Genomic DNA, 27,076 nt, shown 5'->3' with positions numbered 1-27,076 from the left:
ACATTTTTTTTTAATATGAAAAAATGAAAGCTTGGAGTTTACATAACTTCTCCAAGGTCACATACTAGTAATTAAGGTATGGAACTAAGCGGGGTTTGAAACCTAGGCTGCTTGACTTCAAGTTGAACTCTATTATGAATTCCAAGTTCTATGGTAATTCAGTTTACTGTGGATTAAACTAAATTTAGGCTCTTTGAAATATACATATTTCAAATATACATATTTAGGCAAAAGTGAAAAAATAAGAGAATTTTTTAAAAAGTGAAACATACATGTAAAATAGATAGCTAATGGGAATTTGCTGTATGACTCAGATAACTCAAACCAGGGTTCTATAACAACCCAGAGGGGTGGGATGGGGGGAGAGATGGGAGAAAAGTTCAAGAGGGAGGAGACATATGTATGCCTATAGCTGACTCATGTTGATGTTTGGCAGAAACCAACTCAAGTCTATAAAGCAATTACCCTTCAATTAAAAAATAAATACAATTTTTAAAAAAGGTTAAACAGACCCAGAAGAAATAAAAATCAAATGTCAAAGTTCCAAAAACACCTTTAAATTTGATAGAATTTAAAAACTTAGGGGGCTGGGCCGTAGAGGTGGTTGCCGTGGTGGGAGTGAACTTCCATGAAGCTTTCTGGCATCTTCCTCAGAGCAACTCACAGCAGTACATGGTACATTTTCTTCTCTTTGTTGGCCACTGAAGGCAGGGATGAGATGTGCTTTCTTGATCCGGGGGATTTGGCAATCCTGGTAACGACCCGAGATCCTGTTTTCCACACATCCTGTTGCATTGTCATTGGCAGTACACCAGGATTGCTCAGCCTCTTCACAGAATGTCAGTGTAAGGCACTCTCCCTGGGCTTGACATGGTGGCCAGGTCAAGTACATGGGGGAAATAAATCAGTCCCTTGTGAGGGCCTCCAGTGTCTCTAGGTTAGCTTTATTTTTCAGTTCGTTTGGGTAACTTAAGGCCAGGAAAGGAGAAATTGCCCACTGTGTTGGGAGTAAGGGGGAATCTTATAAGACAAATAAGATCCAAGATGAAGAATAATTTAAATCTACCCCACCCTAGAATATTCTTCAGGGCTCACTTCAGAGGGCTCCAAGGGATGTTCATTATTTTGAAATATCCCCAAGGGTCCTGGCAGCCAAGAGAAGCCTGTGACTATGTGGCTTTTGTTACAGCATGTGGCTTCCAGTCTATGAACTTGCAGTCATTGACAGTGGTGACATTAGGAGGAACTCTGAAATTGGGACTAGCCAATCTTGAAATCACTTGGGAAGATGAACCATGCTAGAGTGGCTGCAGAATAGACTTGAGGAGGAGGCAACCATTCAAAAGAACTAGAATGTGAAATCCCTGCCATCAAGCACACAGGTTCTTTGGAACTGTGTTGAGGTTACTGGGCTGGAGTCAAGCACCAGCAGTAAAAGAGAAGTGTCGGGGAGGTGGGTGGGCTGGATCAGTTACTTTAAAGTGGAATCAGTGAGTAGTGACCCCCCCCAACTTCTGAGAAATTGAAGATCCGTATTAGGAGCAGGCTGATATCAGCTGATGGAATTCTATTGCCCCTTAGACTATCTATAGAAGGTTCCATGATTTTGGATGTACAGGTAACTTGCTCGTAGAAGCACTTCCTCCAGTGGGTGGACCAAAGGCTTAGGATTGTTCTTCTCTCTCCTTCCAGCTCTTGCTATCCAGTTGGTTGGCAGGGAACCAGTTCACAGGGACTCTGGCAACTTCCCAAGAGCCAAATTTAGGCGAGCCTTGGAATTTGTTCCTTTTTTCTACCTGAAAAGCAGAATGTTTCCTGGGGATTCTTCAAATTTATTTTTTATCTTTGTTTATTTTAATCTACAGATTCCTCCTCTCTTGCTCTCCTTATTCCATTTATTTTAAAAGTTTTTATTATTATTGATTATACACCATCTATAGTTATTACAAAACATTGACTATATTCCCTGTGTTGTACAATACATCCTTGAGCCTACCTTACACTCAACAGCTTGTACCTCCTGCTCCCCCATCCCATTTTGCCCCTCCCCACTGGCAACCACTAGTTTGTTCTCTATATCTGTGTCTGCTTTTTTTTTTTTGCTTATATTCACTAGTTTGTTGTATTTTTTTTTAGATTGCACATATAAGTGATATCACACAATATTTTTCCTTCTCTCTGACTTATTTCACTAACACGGTACCTCAAGTCCATTCGTGTTGCTGCAAATGTTGCTCTTTTTTCTGGCTGAGTAGTAGTCCGTGTGTATGTGTATGTATAACATTTTTATCCATTCATCTGCTAATGGAGGAGATTCTTTAAGGTAAAAGTTTGAAACTCTGCTTTTATAAGAGACTCTACAAAATACTTCTGTTTGTAACAGCACTAAATCTAGACGCTTCTTGATTTTTTATCTCTCCCATTAATGTGGTTACTCAGAAAAGAACTCAGAGAGTACATTTATTCCTCTCCCTTCCTTTTGGCTTTAGTTCGGTTGCTTTCTTTACCCGATGACTGGTACCTCAGAAACAGCATCTCACTGAGTTTTAAAGAGAACAATCTTTACCTTTAAAGAGAAATTATACATTTCTCCGTTGATGCGCATTATCCCATAACTCTGTCCTGGTCTTTTGGATTTATATGTAGACAATTTATTAAGGCAGTGCCCCTAGGAGGCCAGATAGGAAGTGGGGGAACCAGGACAGGGAGTGGAAAGAAGCTATTCAAGTTACTTTGGCTGCCTAACAAATTACCCCAAAACTTAGTGGCTTAAGACTATGTCACTGTTTATTTTGCTCACAGATCTACAGCTTGGACGTGACTCAGTGTGGACAGCTTAATTCTGCTCTATTCGAAGCAGTTGGAGTGGCTCAAAGACCAGGAGGGGGACGGTGTGAAGGCACATGTACTCCTGTGTCTGGCTGTGGATTCTGGCATCTGATGATGTCTCAGCTGGACCACCTGAACATGGCCTCTGCCTAGAATGCAGTATTCAGAGAAAACAAAGTTGTAGCATAATACCATTTTTAGAATGATACAGTGTACAGAAATTTAATAAACACAGTCCACTAGGTATAGATTACTTATGGATACATATATAAGTAGTAAAAGTATGAAAATGTAAACTAGATACACATGTTCAAAATGATTTCACCTGGGGGCTGTAGAGGTTTGTACTTCATCTATGATATTTTATTTGTAGAAAAAAATCTGAAGCAATATGATAAACTTAACATTTATTATATGTGGAAAAAGAATCATGAGTATTTGCTATTATTTGTATCTTTCTATATACACTCTCTTTTTTTAAATAAAGGAAACATTTTGGAAAATTAAGAACACCTTTTAAGTTAAAGATATTTACATCGGCAGTACCCCTAAAAGCAATAAGGTTGAGGTTAACATCTAATAGGAAAGAATGTGGAAAAAAAATGAATAAAATAATGAAGGATTGTCAGAAAGTTAGGTATGAATTGGAGACTAGAATTGTAATGGAGCTATGCAGTGTAGAACACATACTGTGGAAAGCAAAACTTCTCTGAATACGGAGAAGAAAAGACAAAGATTCAACTGATGAGGGAAAGGTTATAGATACAGGGCCAGAGAGAAGGGATCAGCAAAAATGACTGTTGTTCTTGAGGAAGAACCCACCTTCTGAAAATTTAAAAATGCCATCTTACTCTGTTTAGATTTTCTGATCAGGAATCTAACTATATTAGATATTTTCAAGAGGATTTACAAACCTGGAAGAAGCTAGGGTCTGTGACTTTTCCATTAATTGTTATTATTGGTTTTGTTATTTTTCACTATCAGAAAGTGTGTTTGGGGGACAGTATTCTTTACCTCACACAAAGCCCACTTCTTTTCTAGCCTCAAATAAAGACTACAGTCATTAAATGACAGTGACACTGTGTTTGCAGAATTGCTAAACCTAGAAAGCCTTTTTTCCTCCCTCCACTGAAACTGATTTTTATTCAGCAATATAATGCCATCGCATTGACAAGGAACTTGAGTAATAATTTTCTGCTTCTAAGAATTCATTTTGAATGACCTGAGTGTATAGGTTTTTATTTTTCTTTTTTATAATTATGAAACATGAATAAACTAGCAGTGGCAGATATAATCTGTGATTAAGATCCTCTTTGTAACATCTTCCAACTAAGACTTGTGAATGACTCTTCTTGGGTTAATTGTACTTAAAATCAAAATATGTAATATAATCTTAACTGTGTTAAATTATGCATAGAAAAAGAACTGTAAAGAAATAAAATAGTAAATGAGGATATATCTGGGTGGTGGGATTCTGGGGGATTCTAATTTTCTTTACGTATTGTATATTTAAACAATTTCCAAGATAATAAATTATATCTTTATAGTCAGAAAAATAGATGCTATTAGGAAAATCAATGTATATATGGTTTTTGTATACCATCTGATACAAATTATGTAAATACCATGCACAAAGAAAAGATTGAGAGGGGTCTTCCATGTTTAAACAGACAGTCTGCTGCCTTTGGATATTAGAACTACAAATTCGTCTTTTCTTTTCCTTTTTTTCCTTCTTTCTTTTTTATGGTTTTACATCTGAGATGGCTATATATTTGTTTCCTAGTGAAAAATACTTTTTATTTTACAAATATGCTAAAATAAAATTTATTCTACTCAGCATAATAATACTAAGATGGGTGTATAAAGAAAAGATATACTTTCTATTTTTAATTCTTTAAACATAGTAATTATTTAAACTGTAGCCCTCTCTTCTTACAAATAAATTGTTTTTAAAATTGATAGTGGTCCAAACACTAAATTCACCATAAGACTCATACTAATAAAATAATTTTAATAAAATTAGATTTTTTATAAAGTAAAATTGCTATGGTGAAATTAATACCTTTAAATTTATTACAGTGAAACAGAAGATTTGGGTTTTGGACTTGAAATTCTAGACCATAGTTTTAAAGAAAAAAGGGCTTTTGAGTTGATTTCAAGTCCAACTTCCTCATTTGATAGATGAGGAAATTGAAGTGGGAAGAAGAGAACTAAACAGCTCTGAGTTTCACATTAATTTGCACCAGAACCCAGTGTTTCAGTGATTTTTCTTATTATAACTATGCTTCTTGGAGAGGACTGTTTCTGAGATGTGATACAGAGGAAAGTGACATGTAGGCTATTTACCTAGGCATCTTCACATGCAAAATGAAACATGGCCTATTTCTTTTCTTTCCTTTTTAATTAATTTTTTTACAATTATGTGAAACACCTTTTGACTCCTGTGTCACAACCCCATGGCTAAAGCTGCTTGGTGACCATCTTGGAAGGAAGTAAAAAATCCCTAATCCTATTCTTCCTGCTCAGAATTTCACTATAGAATTCCACTGGAGGAAACCCTATGAAGAGTTTACTGAAAATTGAACAGCTTCAAGAATGAAGCCAGCAAAATATCTTTAGTTTCTTTTATACTGGTGGCTCAGATGGTAAAGAATCTGCCTGCAATGCGGGAAACCTGGGTTCAATCCCTGGGTTGGGAAGATACCCTGAAGGAGGATATGGCAACCCAGTCCAGTATTCTTGTCTGGAGAATTCCCATGGACAGAGGAGCCTGGCAGGCTACAGTCCATAGGGTTGCAAAGAGTCGGACATGACAGAGCAACTGAGCACACAGCACATACTATTTTTGAAGACTAAAATCAGTAAAACATTTACTTCAAAAGGTAGCTCAGATTTTGTTGAACCCACTCTGCTTGCAAAATAATAATAAAAAAATCTGTCAAATAGTCCAGCTCTAGATTCTAGGGTTTAGAAGATGAGAGAGAGAATAGTGATGAGGAAAGTGATTTTATAGGCATGGTAGTGGTGTGGAGTGGTGCTAATCATTATTTCATTAGTGATTGACAGGCATCCAAGGGTATTCTGGGTAAGTCTTATTTTTCAAGGCACATTCTAGCTCTGTGAAAGCACCGTAGCAAATTTTTTGAAATATATTTGAGATTGGACTCTGGTGTTGAGTTTTTCTGAATATGTGGCAGCATAATGATATATTATCTGGGATTTTAGGCTCCCTTTTGAAGTGTAGGTGATCAGATTTACACTTTAGTATTTCCACTAGATGGCATTAGAAACTTCTGAAGCCATGAAGTAATTACTAGTCACCTTTGTTAGGCTGTAAATTATACCTGCATGTTTAGGGGGTAATTGGCAAATGACTTTCTGGTGTGTTTTAGCTCTCATGCCTGGTACACGGCTAAGACATTGGTATCAGATCTCTCCTTTGACATAAATAGCTCTTGGGATTATCAGATTGTCATTCCACATCTCATGTTCCAAGCAGGAGTTTTGAACACAACGTATACCTTCACCCCACTATAAATCAACACCAAGTAGCATTGCTTTGTCCCACCTGAGCAAAGCAATCAGTTTAGAGCAAACATATTAGGTGGAAAGGAACAACCAAAACTTGTATTTTCCCAGCACACTGAGAAAAAAATGGTTTGTTCTTTTGAATGAGATGCTGCGTTTCAAACATGAGAGGGACAAAAAAATAACTGAAGATCTATCAGCTTATTCTAGTGGTTGTTACAGGGGAACTGTGCTGTGTAGGTTTTTAAATTATAAATGAAAATTAACAGTCAAGAATAGGTACACATTCCAGTGTTTCTGAAAAAAATCTTTGCTTCTTTAGATGCTATGTCTAGCTAAACCAAGAAGTAGGTTTGGCATGTGTGTGTATGTGTATATCTTTTTCTTTCCTCACCGTGGTGTGTCCCGTGGCTGCTGCCTGCTTCCTAGCCTGGCTTTCATCATTTCTTCCTGTTGATTGGTGTCACCTAGCATGCTTAGAATGTCTGCCTGTCTGTTCAGAGTGTGAACACATTCCTCAGAATGCTGATCTGCTCGTTTCACACCAGTGTCAAAATGACTTATTAAATTCAGCACCTCCTGATACTCAGTAGCTGATGTGTTGCTGTCCAAACAGTAAATGACAATAAGCATATGCAGCTGGTGGGCCTAGCAAACTCATTTAATTTGATAAAAATGTCACCGCAACATGCTTTAAATCGCTGTCCTTTTCATCATTGCTAATTGCTAGCTATAGACCTTTTTCCTATGCTTAATACAAGTGTTAAAATACTGCTCCTTCCTGCCTGATTAAGAATTTTAAAAAAATGTAGAATTCCTTTTCAGTGGCAGCATTATTTCATCAAGAGATGGATTTTGCTCTTAATTAGCCAACATGCCACTAGGGAAGCTTCATAGTCATGGGTGTGAAACAGCCTCAAGCAGGAGATCAATCTGAAGGAAAAAAAATGGTGGCTGGGGAATAATTGGCAGCTCCGGTGAATGTGGGCTGGTTATAACAGTGACAATATGTTCCAGTGGAATATCACAAACCTCTCTCCTGTTTCCAACTTGGCACATTTCAAGCTCAACAAAAGCTGAACAATATATCCCATGGTTATTTGTCTATTGTTTTGTATTTTTTCCTTGCTGCTTCGTTGAGGTTTTCTCTTGTGTTGGGTTGACAATCTGGACATTTCCCCTGAACGGATTAGGGGATTAAAAAGGAATATGAATTCTAAAATAATAATCCTTCAATAGCTTGGTGCTTAAAAACAGGTCTGGAACTGATCCTTTACACCAGAAAACAGGCAAACCTGCACTAATTTGCTAAACCCAAATGTTGATTTAAAACACAGACACACATACCCATAAATTGAACTCAAACTTTTTGAGTGATGTCTACTTGATGAATAGGAACTGACTCCATTTTTTTTTGAATTATACAATCCAAAAAAGAGGCTACATAAAATTTTCTCCCAAGTGAGTTGATATTTAATTTAGTTCAAATTCCTACTTTTTTCCTTCTTAAATAAGCTCTGTGTGTTGAGCCTGACTCCTGCAGCAAGTGAACTGACAGCCACGCTGGCCACCAGGCTGTCCATCCACCCTGGATGGGGTTGGTGCTAATATACCTCCCCAGCAGGAGGCTTTATCTGGGATCTGACTTGTGCAAAATGCACTGAAGAAAGAAGGAAAATCTTCCCTTCCTCCTGATATTCTTGCATTTTAGAGCCTGGTAGCCTTTCTCTTTCTCTTTGCTAAACACGGAGCAATGATTCTATATTATTTCCTATTTTATTTATGTGATTGAATGTATTTCTTAAAATTGTTTGTGGAAGAAAATATCACATTCATTTTGGTATAAATTACAAATGATCTCTCCAGTCATCTACCTGTAGTCTTCCTGCTTTGATTGGCTAATCGAAATAAGAGTCCATTGAAGGTCTATGTAACCTACTTTGAAATCAAATTTTTTTTTAAATTTATTTTTAATTGGAGGATAATTGCCTTATAATGTGTTGGATTCCGCCATGCAACAGTGTGAATCAGCCAGAGGTATACATCTATCCCTTCTCTCTTGAGCCTGATTCCAGCTCTACATCTAAAGTTAAGAAGCACATTTTGGTTACCAGGCAATCCCAGGCTGTGAGTGGTTGTTTCATTTTCCCATCTCTTTGGGCGCTGATGGTACCTTTACCTCTGGCATGCACAAGAAGAACATGTCTTTCCAGAAAGGCCTACAGATGCTTTTTATGCTTAAATTGAGCAATGCTGAAGAGCAAGACTCTGAACTTTATCAGATTTGTTATCGGTCTCACTTAGAATCTGCATTTCCAAAGTGAGAAAGTACTAAAAGGCTCTAGGCTCTGATTAATACTGGTGTGGTGGGCAGGCATCAACCAGGTGATACATGTTCCATGGCTGGCAGGTACATGGTGGAAGGCAAGGCTGGTGGCTCCCTGGTTGACATGTTGGGGCACAGGGAACCCCATCCAGGTTTTCAAACCATTACAGAACTTCCCCAGCCCCAGCTGCAAACCCACTTTACATATCAATGCCTTACAGGGTTCATTTCCAGAAAAGTTTGGAGCCAATTCTTTCAATTTTCAGCTCAGTAAGGGAAACCTGATGTGAAGAGCTGACTCATTTGAAAAGACCCTGATGCTGGGAAGGATTGAAAGCAGGAGGAGAAGGGGACAGCAGAGGATGAGATAGTTGGATGGCATCACTGACTCAATGGACATGAGTTTTGGTAAACTCTGGGAGTTGGTGATGGACAGGGAGGCCTGGCATGAGGCTGTCCATGGGGTCGCAAAGAGTCAGACACGACTGAGCGACTGAATTGTACTGAAGGGAAAAGTTACTTAACTATCTTTCTGCATAGAACTCTGGACCCTTCATGTTTTGGCCTCATTGGCACAACTGCTTTCATTAACTGATTAGTAGAGATTCTTCTAGAATTACTGTATTTCCTGAAACAAGCTAGGAGGTAGTTTTTATTGGCTACATAAAAGTTTTCTTTTCTCATGCATAAGTAATAAATAAATATAGTATTGTCTCTTCTGAAATATTTAAGTAATAAGGCCTCCATGTACTCTTCCTGTCTCAATCTGGGGCTGATCCCTGGAGAGAACACCTCGTGCCTTGGCCCATGTGCTTTAGCCTCTATTTTTGTGTATTCTTACATACGTGTGTCCATGGGCCTGTAGAAATCACCCAGTGTTATTTCAGCGGCCTCTTTTTTCAAGCACAAATAGTATCACTCTATGTGTATCATTCCACTACTTGATCTTTGAACCGAATAATGTGTCTGAGAGCTAGCCAGGAGATTTGGGTTATTCCTTTGAAGAACTTCAAGGGCTTCTGTAAATAAAAAGAGCAAAGTGTGTTTAGCAATTTCTCTTCATTTTATAGATGAGAAAATGACGGCCCAGAGAAGTTAAGTGAATTATCCAAGGTTATGCATGCTTCCTGCATGCCAAGTCACTTCAGTCGTGTCCAAGGTTACCCAGCTACTAAGCACCAGGGCATGGGTAAGAACCCAGGCTAGTCTGAGCCTCCAACCTGTGTGGATCCCTCTGTGTCATCATATTCCCCTGGTGATGCCACCTCTGCTACCCTCTCTGCACTCCTCTCTCACCTGCTTTACTTTTGAATCTTCACTGGACTCTAGATTCCTCTTTCTGCTATGAGTGACCTAATTCAAACACTCAGTAGATCTAATCAGGGGTCAGATCTACTCCAACCTAGAATTTACTCCAGGATGAACAAATATTTTGAAAAACATATTTTTTTCCTAGGCACCATTTTAATATTTTATTTGTTTTTGCCAACCAAGTTTTGTCAACCCTTGGGCTATTCTAATCCTACAAATCTTTTTTATTTTTATTTTTGTTGGCATGTAGTTGATTTACAACGTTGTGTGTGTGCTGTACAGCAAAGTGAATCAGTTTTACATATACACACAGCCACTCTTTTTTAGATTCTTTTCCCATGTAGGTCATTACAGAGTACTGAGTAGAGAGAGTTCCCTGTGCTATATAGTAGGTCCTTATCTAATCCTACAAACCTTTTAAACACTTTTCCTCAGTGGGTTCTATTTTCCTTGCTTAATAGAAAAATGTTAAGGAAGGATGTGGGAAGCCATTGCTTGGGGAAATACTGCCCTCAGGAATATAACAATTGCAGTCATTCTTATGTTTATGTTGGGATGTTTATGGTGGGATCAGGAGGAATTATGGTGCGGTCAGCAGGAGTTTCTGTTTTTGAAGAGGCTGCAACATCAGAATGGGAGATAGACTCAGGAACTCAGTTGCTTTACAAATGAAAGGGCCTTTATCTTCCCTTAAAGACTGTCATAACTTGGAACTCAGCGGCTCATTCTAGAGAGGATCTGTTCTTGAAAATGGTCCATTTGATGCAGCACTTTGAGAAGTCATCAGTGAGTACTAACAGATGAACTATCTCAGAAAAAAAAATTGCTGTTTAAAAAAAGTCCTGGTTTGTAAATTTTGCTTACCTATGGAATGAACTAATTTTTGCATCTCAGTGCTCAGATCTGGAACTTCACATAGATGTATTTGAACATAAAATTTTAAAGCTATTGTTGCCCCAGCTATGTGCTACAGACAGCCCCACCCCGCACCCCATTGACCACCTGGTTAGTTTTCTGAGAGTTTCTGCGGGAAAGGTTTACAATGGCTGGCTCCTGGTTTGATGTCATATCGATAAATTATGGTGCTTTAAACAGATGTGATCTCACAGCGTGGAATCCTTCAGGGTAAAGCTTGTGAAAAGGTTTCTTTCCCCCCTTGGTTTCATTGTAGTTTTGTTGTTTGGAGGTTTTATGTTGTTCATTTAGTTCCCTGGCTATTGGGGTTTTATAGTCATATTTCCTTTGTTTAATATAATTTCCTTTTTTTTCTTTTAGCTATTTTTGTTAGGGTGCCCAGAGGCTTCAGTTATGAGTAGCTGTAAAATAAAATATATTATGATTATTACAATGATAAAGTATAAGCTTTTAAGAGTCTGCTTATATTGACCCATATATTCTCTTTCTCCCTGTCTCCAAGATACACACAGAGGCACATTGGAAATGCAGTAGAAAACGGCTGCCAGTTTAAAAGCAGAAGTTAAGAAGCACAAGCCCAAGCGTGTGGTGAGAGGGCTTCAAGCTAGACCAGCTCCCAGCAGAACTCCCAGTCCGAGTTCATGGATTCTGTTGCCTCTTCTCTTCTCTGTGAAGTGGCAGATGCCAGCACCTGGGCTTGAACTTGATCATTACTGTTTATTTCCTAACCTTTTCTAGGTTACCTACTTCTCTTGAGTTGCAGTTTTTTCATCTGTGAGTTGGGAGATGGAAGGTTCTTCACCTGGAGTCTGAGTGAGGTGTATGCAGAAGCACCACATGTAGTATCCGGCAGATAGTAGATGCTCAATGAGCGTGAATTAGTGTGAATATGACCTCTGCTTGCTTCTTGCCCCCTTGTGGTGGCTGGTCTCTGGTGCTCTGTGCTCCCTGAGACATGGCAGCTTGCCCCAGGTGGGCACTAAAACTGTGTCTGTCCTTGCTGTCTCATTTCCTAGGTCTTCCATGCCACCTGCTCCCTTCCAGTTTCGGATCCCAGGCTCCATTCCGATAGAACCTTGCATCAGCTGGCTATTATGCTAAAAGCAGCTGATGACCACTCAGGTATGAGATGATAGTGATTTACGGATGCCATCCCTCCAGACAGCATTTGCAATATTACAGGTTTTGCTTTTACTTTATTGGGCACTAGAAGAGCACTGAGAACAAAAGGAAGCTTTCTCATGGTGGAATATAGGAACTGTAGCATGCTTTGTTGACGGATGGGAAGAAGGTTTTTCATTTTGAAACCTTTCAGGTCATACCCCACAGGAAGCTGCTCAGTCTCTCTACCCATACTGATCTCTTCCTGTGCTGGGTTAAATAGTGTCCCCCTCCCCCTCTCAAGTTCATGTTCACCTAGAACTTGTGAATGTGACATTACCTGGAAATAGAGTCATGATTAGTACACTGAAGTTGAGGTCATACTGAGTTAGTGAAAAGTGAAGAAAAAAAAAAGTGAAGCCTGCCAGGCTCCTCTGTCCATGGAATTTTTCCAGGCAAGAATTCTGGAGTGGGTAGCCATCCCCTTCTCCAGATATTGGGTTAGTTCAGTTCAGTTCAGTCTCTCAGACGTGTCTGACTCTCTGCGACCCCATGAACCACAGCATGCCAGGCCTCCCTGTCCATCACCAACTCCTAGAGTTCACCCAAACTCATGTCTATCGAGTTGGTGACGCCATCCAACCATCTCATCCTCTGTCGTCCCCTTCTCCTCCTGCCCTCAATCTTTCCCAACACCAGGGTCTTTTCCAGTGAGTCAGCTCTCCGCATCAGCTAGCCAAAGTATTGGAGTTTCAGCTTCATCATCAGTCCTTCCAATGAACACCCAGGGCTGATCTCCTTTAGGATGGACTGGTTGGATCTCCTTGCAGTCCAAGGGACTCTCAAGAGTCTTCTCCAACACTACAGTTCAAAAGCATCAATTCTTTGGTGCTCGGCTTCCTTTATAGTCCAACCCTCACATCCATATATGACTACTGGAAAAATCATAGCCTTGACTAGACAGACCTTTGTTGACAAAGTAATGTCTCTGCTTTTCAATATGCTGTCTAGGTTGGTCATAACTTTCCTTTCAAGGAGTAAGCGTCTTAATTTCATGGCTGCAATCACCATCAGCAGTGATTTTGGAGCCCAAAAAAATAAAGTCAGCCACTGTTTCCACTGTTTCCCCATCTATGTGCCATGAAGCGATGGGACCGGATGCCATGATCTTAGTTTTCTGAATGTTGAGCTTTAAGCCAACTTTTTCACTCTCCTCTTTCACTTTCACCAAAAGGCTCTTTAGTTCTTCTCTTTCTGCCATAAGGGTGGTGTCATCTGCATAGCTGAGGTTGTTGATATTTCTCCCAGCAATCTTGATTCCAGCTTGTGCTTCCTCCAGCCCAGAGTTTCTCATGATGTACTCTGCGTATAAGTTAAATAAGCAGGGTGACAATATACAGCCTTGATGTACTGCTTTTCCTATTTGGAACCAGTCTGTGGTTCCATGTCCAGTTCTATCTGTTGCTTCCTGACAAAGCCCTAAATCTAACATGCCTGGAGTTTTAATAGGAAGAGGGAAGTTTGGACACAGAGGTAAACAAGGGATCAGGCTAAATGAAGACAGAGACAAAGCTTGGAATGATGGGCCAACAACAGGGATTGCTGGCAACCATTAGAAGATGGAAGAGGCAAGGAAATATTTTTCCTTAGAAGGTATATGGTCCTGCCAACTCTGACTTTGGACTTCAAGCCTCCAGTACTTTGAGAGAATACTTTTCTGTTGTTTTAAGACACCCAGTCTGGGTACTTTGTTACAGCAGTTCCAGGAAATGAATACACTGACTGCGCAGAATGTCTGCTGAATGTTCAGAGTTAGCCCAGTGGGTCAAGCAATAGGGAGGGGTTGTGGGAAGATTTTGGTGTCAGGCAAGTGATGTTGGCTTACAGAAGAGCTTGGCATGTTGGGTATGAAGCGTGTGCTCTTCAGTTCAAGGAAGGGAGCGTGTAGATTGTGAAAGGATGGGTGATGCTGAGCAAGTAACTGCCTGAGTTCAAGGAGCACAGGCTTCACTTTATAAAAGGAAAGTCCTCCTAAAACACACCAGGCAAGCTAAACTTTTCTTGAATTTCTCCAGGAGGAAATGAAGTTTCAAGGGATCATTGGCATTTCAAGAAACTAGAAATGTTTTTACAAAGTGGAAGATCTAGCCCTCTCCCCGACCCGGGGATTGTTAGTTTGTGAGTTTCCATCCTTATACTTGTGATAGTGAGGACTTCCTGAAATGCAAGAGCCAAAGGAGGTTTGGCAGAGTGAAGGGAGGCTGACTTTTCATATTCTATAGGGAAAAAAATTGTACAACTTTGACAGTTTAAGAATTTTAGAATGATCTCTTTAGACACTTCATAATTTATTTCTGAATGTTAAGGAATAGAATTTAACAAGAAGAGGCTATTGTGTGTCAAAATAGAGGAAGTTCTTACTCGATCATTTGAAATAGCAGTGAAAACTAGTTTTTCAACCATCCATTCAACAAACACTTTCCAAGTGCCTGCTACGTGGTGGACTCTTTATCAGGCACACCTGGTGAGAAAGATACGAATAATCTCTATCCTTACCTTCACTGACCCTGAGGGAGGGGATACACAGGCTTGTAAATATGTAATAATAGCTGTAGGTAACATTCCTGAACATCCACAAAATGCCAGGCCCCATGACAAATGCTCTATATCTAGGACAGCATCATTTACTCCCCACAACCCTATGAAGTAGATTCAGTTACTGGTTCCATTTTGCAGATGAGAAAATTGAGGCTTGGAGGGACTAAATTGCCTAGTGTTAACCAGCTAAATAAGTGGTGAAGCAGAGATTCAAACCCCGGTCTGGGGCCCTGAAGCCTCCACTTCTCCTCACTACGAGTGGTTGAGATGTATCTGATATATGTGCCGGAGAGTCAGACTCCCTGGGTTTGATTCTCATATCTGCTTGCTGCTAGTTGTGCCCTTGAACAAATCACCATACTGCTCTGTTCCACAGAGAAAGCTAATGACAGGACCTGCCTCATAGGCTTGTTGTGAGACTGAAATTGTCTGAGGCAAGCAAAATGTTTAACACACCCCGCAGTGTAATCTGGGCAGTGAGAATACATCAGCTTTTGTTGTTACATGCTGATGGGGGCTTGAGAGTCCCTTGGGCTGAAAGGAGATCAAACCAGTCAATCCTAGAGGAAATCAGTCCTGAATATTCGTTGGAAGGACTGATGCTGAAGCTGAAGCTCCAATACTTTGGCCACCTGATGAGAAGAACTGACTCATTGGAAAAGACCCTGATGCGGGGAAAGATTGAAGGCAGGAGGAGAAGGGGACGGACGACAGAGGATGAGATGGTTAGATGGCATCACCGACTCAATGGACATCAGTTTGAGCAAGCTCCAGGAGTTGGTGATGGACAGGGAAGCCTGGCGTGCTGCAGTCCATGGGGTGGCAAAGAGTTAGACACAACTGAGCGACTGAACTGAATTGATGGGGGCTACCATAGGGTTGTGACCAGAAGGCTGTGGAGCAGAAGTTCCCAGATTAGGTTCTGCCCCTCCTGTATGGTGCTTTGATCCCGGTCCAGGCATGGATCTATTATTGAGGTCAAAAGGGAGATCTGTGTGTGAGGGAAGTTTTGTAATTAGGGGTGGCGGGTGAGGGGAGGGACAAACATCCCAGGATTTACTTTCATAGAGTCCTGTTTAAAAGGGGATAGTTAATGGTTTCAGTCTGTTTAAATGTATTCCACCATAGTATTTGATATACAGGATACAATCTATAGGATGGCAATGGAGGTGTGTTAGAAAGTTCCTCTAGGCAAAAGGACCTTCAGCCTGGGTAGGATAGGGAATTAAGGGCTTTAAAAAATATTTCTAAGTGCTGTTTGGAGGTGGTAGAACAGCAGCTTCTGATAGTTGGAAATAATCTACCTCAAATCATGTGAATACTTGTCTTAGCAGAGATCTGGGTTCTGAGAAATGGCAGGTAAACCTACAGAACAGGTAAATTGATGAGGACTGGGAATGGTCTAAAGCCACCTGGTACAGGTGACATTTTGAAGTACAGAGGCCTGAACTTGAATCTAATACTTTGTTATTCCTCTGCAACCTCCATACATAGGCTCAAATATCACCTCCTCCAGGAAGCCTCTCTGATCCTCCCCAGAGTCTGAGCTCTCCTCACATATCCTGAACACCTCTAGTGTAGAACTCACCATATTTGTTGAAATGACCTCTTGAGGAGTTTGCTGTCCTTCTCCAGCCCCCATAATATTTCTAACACCATGGAAGCAGCACATAATAGGTATCCATGTTGTAACTGGATGGGAGTAGGTATTATCAGATTAACAAAAAGAGGGGGAATGGGTCCAGAAAGGGGAGATTCAGAGAATGCTGATTACAATAGTCTCTCATTCCATAATCTTGATGCAAACAGACCTTGGTTCTACATACTTGAATTTAAAATCCAATATATGGTCAATCTGTGCTCATGAATTCTACCTGAAATAATTCTTTTTTCTCCATCCAGACGTAAAGAGCCTACATATCTCAGGTAGCGGGCTTCAGTTTCTTGGAAGCAAAGTAAATGTGGTGCGTCTGGGTTCAGGAGAAAAGGGGACATTGATTCATCTCTCCTACCCTCCAAGAAAAAAAGAGGAAGAACATTTAAGCTAAGGCAAGATCCACTATAAGGCAGGGGGCATTACCTTGGGAAGAGCATCTGCTCTGTCAAGGCCACTCATCATGTCCTGAACATCTACAGCATGTGGGCAATCAGGGAATTTACACATCTTCAGATCTGCTGTACTGTCTGGGACAACTCGACCATTTGCACCTAAGACGTTGAAAATGACTCTTCTATTTTCTCAGGCAGCTTTGGGATGATTTCAAACTTGAAAAAATAAACTGAGGGTAAAAAATTACCTCCTCTTCTTCCTCCTTCTCCTGCTCATCTTCTTCTTCCTCTTTTTTCTTCTTCTCATCTCCCTCTTCCTCTCCTTCTCCTCCTCTTTCTTCTTCTTCGCCTTCTTCATTTTTTTTTTCCTAAAGGATGTTCCATTCCAAATCAGTGGAGATAGTCTGTAAAATTCTAGATTTTGTTTTAACATTCTCTTCTGCACAGAACAGCATTCTTTCTCTGTTGGCAGAAGCAGCCCTTCATCTAGGCCAAAGCACGGCCATAATCCAGGCCCACAGGAACAATGGGTTTGGAACATATTGTTATTTGTTACCAGGACGGCTTACAGCACACGACTTACCCTAAACAAATGAACTCTAAAGGTTTGGATCACCAAGGGCCATAAATTTAAACCCACTCAGCTTTTCTTTGTTGGGGCTTACCTCTTCAAAGACAGCCTCCCGCTCTAACTCCTACTATTACCTGATTCTCTGTTTTAGCGGAAATTTTTAAAAAGCCGGGACAGACTGATGCTTGGGAAGCTTCAGATGCTGAACCACTATAAGGGAAAGAGATCTGAGAGCAGGAGCAGCATCTCTGCCAGCAGGGGTCAGCCCTGCTGGCTGCTCACGGCAGGTTAAGTTGCTTGACATCACAGTGTCCCGAGTATGGCCTTGAGAGTGAGTAGACTTGGGTTGAAATTCAGGGACTTTAGCACTCACATTTTAGTTCTCTTTTTCATTATTTTCTTCATTATGTTATCTTTCACTATATTCTTGTTTTTGTTATTTTGTCCTCTTGAATGTGTAATATGTTGACAAGTGTGAACACTTAAAAAATATAAACATGTATTTGCTTAGTGTCTTCTCTTCTGCCCCTGCTCGCTTTGCTTGCCTCTTCTCTGACACTTATAGGTAAACTTTGTTGTTAGATTCTTGTTGTTTTTTCTGGTGGTTTTTAATGAAAATATAAGCAAATTTGAATACATATTATTATTTCCCTTCCTTTCTTATCCCCAAAGAACTTTACTATATCTACCGTCTTGAATCTTGTTTTTCTCATTTTCAGTATCAGAATGTACTAAATGTACAGAACGATCTTCCTCAGTTTTACAGCTGCCAGTATTCCACTGCATGGATATACCATACTTTATTCAACTGGCACACTATTGCATTGTTTCTAGGCTACTGCTGTTAGAAATAATGCCACGAGGAACTGCCTGGTATATATGTCATATGTATGCTGGTATGCCTGCAGAATTACCTTTGTTGGGGCAAAAGATAAATGCATCTGTAATTTTAGCAGTGCTTGAGCCACTTACTGGATAGGTCATGTTAGGCCAGTTGATTGTCCTCTCAGATCCTTAATTTCAATCAGGTGTGAAATGCCCACCTCCTCCTCAGGTGGTTGTGAGGATTAAATGAGGCAATGGTTGTAAAGTGCTTAGCACAGAACAGCACTAAATAGTAATAGCTGTTAATTGTCATTAAATTGTCATTTAAATCTGGCAATCCTTTTGTCTCTAGGGATCTGGAACAGACTTGGTCTCCTAGTAGGTGCTCAATAAATATTTACTGATTGAGTACCGTAGGTAAACTATTGAGATGTTATTACTTGATTCATTCCATGTCTTTTCATGAAGACAAATCTCTTTCTGGTCTCAAGATTAACTGTACTTCTAAACAAGCAGTTTGATTTTCTTCTATGGACACCAGATAATGCAATGGATGGTGTTTCCCTCTTTTCACCTTGGCTGCTAGGAGACTCAGAGTCCAATTTGTTAGTCTCTTCTAGCTTGTATGCAGACCATTAGGGCAGTTGTATCATAAATCAGAGTTTCTCAAACTTGGCTATATAGAATTACCTGGGTTATTAAAAAAAAATCCTGATGGCTAGGTCACATCCTATACCAATGAAATCAGGATCTCTGGGAGTGGGACTCCGGCATCAGAACTTTTTAAATCTCCTCAGGCGACTCTAGTGCACAGACAAAGTTGAGGACAGGTATTCTAAACTAACCTTACCCCTAGCTTTATCTCATTCCTATCCTAATTTTTCCTCCATGGTAACAAGTCTGATTTCTCTCATCTTCTCCATTTGTATCTTCACCTTCCACATGGAAAGTAGTACATGGCTTAATGTGAGTCATCAATAACACGATGCTTGGCAAAAGAAGAGGTAGAGGAATAGATAAGGAGCTCGGGTGTCTCTCTGGAGAAAAATTCATTTATTCATTTATGCATGTATCATTCATTTATATTCAGCAAATATTTATGAAGTGCTTTGGGCTCAGCTTCCTGTTTGGGGACCATGTTTGGTGAAAATAATGCCTTAGAGAGATTCTTCCTAGTGAATGTGTTCTTTAGGCAGATGATAATTTCATATTATCTGATAGAAGCTGTGCTTCTGACATTTCTTTCACCCTCCAGGGAGGCTCTTGGCGTTTACCCAGAGAACCATCCTAACATCTACAGGAGGGAGTGGTAAGGAACCCAGAAACATGTCCATCCCTAGAAGGCGTCTTGGCCTCAGGAAAGCCAAGTATTTGTATGACGAGGCATAGAGTAGATTTTGGCTTATGTCTTTCATCACTTGGCTGAGTCCTTTGTCAGATAAAAAGGTAGCAGCTGAGAGCATTAGTGGAACAATCATCAGCCTAAGCTCCCCATGAGAGAGCAGACAGGGATGAGGAGGCTGGGTGTGGGCTGACGGCAGCGGCAGTGATCGTCATCCATACAGACCAACTGTGCTCAGACCCTGAGGCACTGGCCAAGAAGCACCCTTAACTGTGTGCGGGATCCTGGACTGACCCTCCAACAGGAGCGGTCCCCGGTCAGTGGTGAGCCCAGACAGGACAAGCAAAGCAAAGAGGCGCTGCAGGCCCCTGGCCACAATTTGGACTTCTTCTCTGAAGGGGGACTCTGCTGATTCTGTGGGCCTGGCCCCCTCCCTGGGGGCAGTACGTAAGCAGAAGCAAGCCAGCAGCAGGGGCCACCCCTAAGCTGGGTCGTGCCTTTGCAGCAGGCTTCCCTGCCAAGGTGAGAAAATGTGAGTCGCTCCCCAGTGGGTGCAAATATGTGGAAGAAAATTGAATGGAATCCATCCCCCACTGAATTCCACCCCTCACTCCATGATTGGCTCCTGTGTTCAGTTCTTCTGTATCCAGCTAAAGGCTTTCTGTTGTTAAAAATGAAATTAGAACCAAAAGGAGATGGAGGAGCCATTGTGGCCAAACATGACACTGGAAAAGGTGACAATTGCTGGCCACCTTGCCTCTCCCCAACTGGTCAGAACCTCTCCGATAAATAAGCAGAACGTTGCCAGCACCTCTGGTACCCACTGAGGCACTGCGGAGCCACTGTGTACCCTGGGGCTCTTGCCACAGTGGGGCCCTCAGACCCCAGGGACCTTCCAGCCTCGCTCCCCTGGACTTCTCCTCTCCTTCCTTTTGTTCGGGGGTTGGGGCTCTGCTGTCCCCTCAGCACCCACCTCCAGGATGTGAAGGCACTTCCCCGATTCTGGAAGGATTTATGCTCTTTGGAGGAGCAGATTTTTAAAGCCAAAAGTTTTCGCTGTCATGGGCAAAAGCACAAACAATAATACCACCACAGCCGGGCCCCTTGGTATAGAGGCCTGAGCAGTCAGACTTGCTGATGAGTAGGGTGAGGTGGTAGGGTGGGCAGGGGGCACTCTCCCTGGGTCCCCAGTGAACCAAGTACTCTTAGAGGAGTGAGGACCAACGTGTCTGCTGAGGTTTCTTTCACGGAGGCAAGCTCTGCAGGTTGAGGCCCTGGCTAAAACCCATGGCAAGGCCTTGAATTGGAGCGGCTTTTTCTGACGAGGTTGCTGGGCCCACTGGGCTGGGCTCTGCCAAAAAGCCATCTGAGCATTCGCTCTAGTGCTGACGTAAGGAACTGATTATGACTGGAAACTTGAATCTGGAATGCTGTCTCTTTAGGCCCAGGGTACTTCTAGCAGCCTTGCAGGGTAAAACAGGTTTTTCCAGCTCCGCGGGTGGTCTCATGGCCACTGGGAAGAGCATCTACCCTGGAGGTTTGCGCTGTGCACCCGCCTTGGTCAGTCACCCACTGTGTGACTTGGGACAACTCACTCGGCGTCTCTGGGCCTCCTGTGAGCGTCTCAGCCCTTTCCACCTCAAGACAGTTTATGTAATCAAGTGTGTTATTAATTTGGTGTCATTATCCCCCCTGTAGTTTATGTAGACGGAGTGGAGTTGCGCTAAAAATAAACTGGCAACACCAAAGCACACATACACAAACTCTCTCCGCTGAGTTTCACTTGTCAGGAAGGGCTGCTAGAGGACAGCTTGATTCTTCTTTATGCAGTTGTCTGCAAATGGCACTTGAACGAAAATATTCCCTTTCATCTCTGTGACAGAAATATGATTCAGTAATTCTTTGTGAAAATGTAGATGATACGCTGCCGTAGTTACAGTGAGTTAGGTTTAAGTGGCAAATGCCTACTGATAAAGACTTAATTAAAGACACAATAGCAGTGGGAGGTCATTATAGTAATTACAGTCCCGGCTTTATTGTGGGGGCCCAGTCCTGAATTGTAGCAGCACGTTATCGCTACAGAGCATCTTGGTGTGATGAGGCAGTGCTCAGGCTCCATGTACTTAGACTGTCACTGATGGTGGGATTGGTGCTTTTTCTGTGAATGCCATGGTTCCACTGTATTTTAGTGTAGGTTTTGTGCCTTATTTTAAAAATATGTGATAAATCGTTCGTCTCATGTGGGGCCATTCTGTTTCATGTTTCCTTGGACATGTGCAGTATGTGATGGGTTGTAAAGGTGCCCCAGGACTTTTGTGGCAGCACATCCATCCATAAGCCTTATAAAGGGGAATTCTGAGGCCTCAGAGAGCAAAATGTGGTAAGGCTAGGAATCCTATGCTTGCCTGGAGTGGAGCCATGGGTGGTGCCTTGGGAAGGCCAGAAGAACCTGACTTCCAAGTGGCTGTGAGGTGTGGCAGGCTGTTGTTTCCCATGTCTGAGCAGCTCCCCAGGGCCTCTGCCTCCAGCTCTTTCCAGGATGCTGTTACTTTACTTGGAGTGTCCTGCTCCAGGCCAGATTGCAGGCAGAGTGTCTTTGTGCATTTAAGGACAAATCCCTCCCCAGACTTGCAGGAAAACAGCAGGGTCTTGAACTGGGTTTCTTGTCATATAGGTTGGAATGTTGGTCAAAGGATAAGAGTTGCTAGCAGTTTGCCAGTGTGGTTAAGAATATTGTCAGCATTATCAATTATCTCCAATCAAATAACATAATATTGGTAGGTTAAATATGAAAGTCTATCAAAATGGGAATCTTCTAAGAAAGTAGAATTGTGGTTGCTAGAAGCTTGGGGGAGGGGAAACTAGGGAGTTATTGTTGAATGGGTGAAATGAAAGTCACTCATTCGTGTCTGACTCTTTGCGATCCCATGGACTATATAGTCCATGGAATTCTCCAGGCCAGAATACTGAAGTTGGTAGCCTTTCCCTTCTCCAAGGGATCTTTCCTACCCAGTGATCAAACCCAGGTCTCCTGCATTGCAGGCGGATTCTTTACCAGCTGAGCCACAAGGGAAATCCGTTGAATGGGTACAGAGTTTCAATTTGGAAGATGATAAAGTTCCAGAGATGGATAATAGTGATGGCTGCAAAACAATGTAAATGTACTTATGCCACTGAACTGTACACTTAAAAATGGTTGGGGCTTCCCTAGTGGCTCAGTGATGAAGAATCTGCCTCCCAGTGCAGGAGACATGGGTTCAATCCCTGGCCTAGGAAGATCCCACATGCTGTGGAGCAACTAAGTCTGTGTACTACAGCTACTGAGCCTGTGCTCTAGAGCCTGAGAGCTGCAACTGCTGAGCTCACATGCCACAACTACTGAAGCCCCAGCACTCTAGAGCCTGTGCTCCACAACAGGAGAAGCCATGCAATGAGCAGCCTGTGCACAGCAACTAGAGAATAGCTCTGGTTTGCCACAACCAGAGAAAGCCCCATGAAGCAACAAAGACCTGATCAGCAAAGCCAAAAACAGCTAAGTAAATTAAAAAAAGAGATGGTTAAGGTGGTAAATTGTAGGAAATGTCAGTCTTCCGCCTCTTTGAAGTCTGAGATAAGTAGTTTGTGGTTATTAGGTATTCTGTTCACCAGTTGAAATTGTGAAAGGTTTTATCCTTTTCCCCAAAGACTCTCCTTTTTTCTGACTCTTTCCTTGATGTTAGCTTGCCTAATGATTCTTCAATAGGCATTTCTGTCCTATTTCTGGTCCCTGACCAGAATGATGTAATGAGATGTACAGATCTAATAAAGTGAAAGTCACACAGTTGTGTCTGACTCTTTGTGACCCCATGGACTATACAGTACATGGAATTCTCCAGGCCAGAATACTGGAGTGGGTAGCCTTTTCCTTCTCCAGGGGCTCTTCCCAACCCAGGGATCAAACCCAGGTCTCCTGCATTGCAGGAGGATTCTTTACCAGCTGAGCTATCAAGGAAGCCCTACAGATCCAGTAAGACTCATGGAATATGATTTTAGGATATCCAGGAAATAAACCTCAATATGCACCTTCCCCATCATTCTGTTGCTAATGCTGGAAATGGTCCGAGTGGCAATTCATCCCTTTGGATTGCTTTAGAAGCTATGGATACCTTAAAAAGCAAAAGTACATGGAGAAAGGGGTGTCTTGACTCTTTCAGAGTAGTCCTAGGCCATCAAGGCTCAGATGAAATTAAATGGGACCCCACAAGTTCCCCTTAGGTTCCTGTGTCCTGATACTTCTTGAGCTTCTTGACTGGTTCCTGACTTTGGTTATTGGTTAAGACCTTGGCTACTAACTTACTTGATTTGGGTGGTCACAACTCACAGCTTTCTGGTTGGCTCTAACCTTGCTTTGCCTCAACTGACTCATCTGCTGCTTCCTGGCCCAGCCTTGTTATGTAGCGGCATCTCTTCTGGCATCTACCTCCAGCAAGTCCCAGGTTTGGGTTTAATCACATTTCACTGGTGTTCAGGGGCTTGGATTAAAATGCCAGAAATCTTCAAAGGAGTGACTACTCTGCTGGAGCCACCCAAGGGATTAAGTTCCAGAAAGAGAAGTGGATGGTGGGACTAGGATGGGGAGAAATATTCTATAATGCAAGACTTTAGCATCTCACTCTCAGCAATTGATAGAACTAGCAGACAGAGATCAGAGAGGCTACAGAAGACCTGAACAAACCATCAAACAGTAGGATCTAATTGACATTTATAGAATATGTCACCTAACACTAGTGGAATATACATTCTTTTCAAGCACTCATGGAACACTTGCCAAGGTGGACCATATCTTTTTCCCCTTTCTTTTAAAAGAATTAAAAAACAGTTTTATGTGATTTTTAAAGGATAGTTTCCATTTACAGTTATTACAAAATATTGACTATATTCCCTGTGTTGTACAATATATCCTCGAGCCTATCTTACGCTCAATATTTTTTATCTTCCACTTCCCTATCTCTGTGTTTCCCCTCCCTCCTCTCCCCACTAGTGACCTCTACTTTGATCTCTATATCTATATGTGAGAAGATAGACCATATCTTGAATCATACATCAAGCTACAAAATTTAAAAGAATTGAAATTATTTAGAATATTAAACCATAATAGAATCAAACTTGAAGCCAATAATAAAAATGCAACAGAAAAATTTCCAAATTCTTGGAAGTTAAAAAACATAGTTCTAAACAACTCATGGATCAAAGAGGAAACCTCAAAAGAAATTTAAAAAATGTGTAGAATTGAATAAAAGTGAAAACACAACATATCAACAATTTGGGATGTGGTGCTATGAGGGAAATTTATACCAGTAGATGCTTATGTTAGAAGAGAGGAAAGATCTCAAATCAATAATCAAAGTTTCTACCTCAAGCAACTAGAAAAAGAAGACCCAAAGCAAGCAGAGAAATGAAATAATAAAGGGCATAAATAAATACAATTAAAAATAGGAAAATAGAAAAATATGAATGAAACAAAAGTCATTAAAAAGAAATTAATAAAATTGATAAATCTCTAGCAAGAACACAGATAAAAAAGAAAATACACAAATCCTCAGTAACAAGAGTGAAACAGAGGATATCACAACAGATCCTGTAATTATTGAAAGGATAATAGGGCATTATTAGAAACAAGTTTATGCTCGGACATTCCAAACTCAGAACAAATTGACCAATTTCTCAAAAACACAAGCTACCAAAACTCAACCAAGATTAAGTAGTCTAAGTAGTCCTATAATTAATTTAAAGTTGAATTTGTAATTACATAGCCACTGAAAAAGAAATCTCCAGGCTGAGATGATTTTACTGAGAGGATTTTATCAATCATTCAAAGAAGTATTAACACTAATTTTATACAATCTCTGCAGAAATTAGAAGAAGAAGGAATACTTTCCAATTCATTTTATTATGTGAATATTACCCTGGTTCCAAAATCAGGCAAAGAGTGCACAAAGAAAAGAAAATTCTATGCAAAATATCTTATGAACTTACATACAAAAATTTAGCAAATAAAATCTGACACTGTATAAAAAGAATAATAGACCATGACCAAGTGGTATTTATTATAGGTATGCAAGAATAATTAAATATTTGAAAATGAATCAGTGTAATCCCTAGCCCACATCCTATCAATTGAGGAAGAATAAACTTTAGACAAAATTTAATACCTATTCCTGATAAAAACTCTAAGCATATTAGGAATAGATAGGAACATCCTAAAACTAATAAAAATCCTACAGCTAACTTAGTGGTGAAAGACTGAGTGCTGCTGCTGCTGCTAAGTCGCTTCAGTCGTGCCCGACTCTGTGCGACCCCATAAACGGCAGCCCGTCAGGCTCCGCCGTCCCTGGGATTCTCCAGGCAAGAATACTGGAGTGGGTTGCCATTGCCTTCTCCAATGCATGAAAGTGAAATTGAAAGTGAAGTCGCTCAACCGTGTCCGACTCTTAGCGACCCCATGGACTGCAGCCTACCAGGCTCCTCCATTCATGGGATTTTCCAGGCAAGAGTACTGGAGTGGGGTGCCATTGCCTTCTCCTGCAATACTTCCCCTCTAAAACTGGAAACAAGGCAAGGATATTTGCCCTCACTACTCTTGTTCAACATAGTTCTGGAAGTTCTAGCCTCTGTAATAAGACAAGAAGAAGAAATAAAAGGAAGACAGATTGGAAAAGAAGGAATAAGACTGTGTCTGAAGACAACATGAACCCAGGGAATCTATAAAAAACCTTTTAAAACTGAGCTTGATAAAATCAACACACAAAATCAATTGCATTTCTTTATACTGGCAATGAAGAAAATACAGCACTATGCACAACTACTGCAAAAAATGAAATGCTTAGGAATAAATTTAATAAAACATGCAGAATTTGTATGTTGAAAATTACAAAATGTTGCTAGAAGATCAAAATACTTGCAGAGACATACTGTAGATCAGAAGATTCAACACAATAAAGCTATCAATTCTCTCTATATTGATTTATAGTTTAATGTAACTCTTACCAAAATCTTAGCAAAGTCTTTTGTAGACTATATAAGTTTGTGCTAAAACTCATATAGAAAGGGAAAAGCCCTTTAATGGCCAGAAAAAATTTGAGGAAGAGTAATAAAATTGGAGAAGGAAATGGCAACCCACTCCAGTACTCTTGCCTGGAAAATTCCATGGATGAAGGAACCTGGTGTGCTACAGTCCATGGGATCGCAAAGAGTCGGACACGACTGAGCAACTTCACTTCACTTCACTTCAATAAAATGGGAGAAATTATTCTTCTTGATATTAAGAATTATTATATAACTAAATTGGGACAGTGTGGTATTTGCAGAGGAATAGAAAAACAGATTAATGGAACTGAGTGGAGAAACTAGAAATGAATCCACACAAATATGCCCAATTAAAATTATTGACAAAAGGAACCAAAACAATACAACGGAAGTGGGATAGCCTTTCAATAAAAGGTGCTGGGGCAATTGGATATCCATATGCAAAAAAAATGGATATTGAGTTAAATCTTACACCTTATATAAAAGTTAACTTCAAATGGATTGGATTTAAATGTGAAACATAAAACTATAAAACTTCTAGAAGAAAATAAGAGGAGATCTTTGTGACCTCAAACTAGGCAAAGAATTCCCAGACTTGACAGCAAAAGCATAATCC

This window comes from Giraffa tippelskirchi, chromosome 4 (genome assembly GCF_054371585.1).
Source record: "Giraffa tippelskirchi isolate mGirTip1 chromosome 4, T2T-mGirTip1v1.2.pri, whole genome shotgun sequence".
Lineage (NCBI taxonomy): Eukaryota > Metazoa > Chordata > Mammalia > Artiodactyla > Giraffidae > Giraffa > Giraffa tippelskirchi.
Note: the sequence above shows the minus strand (reverse complement) of the source record.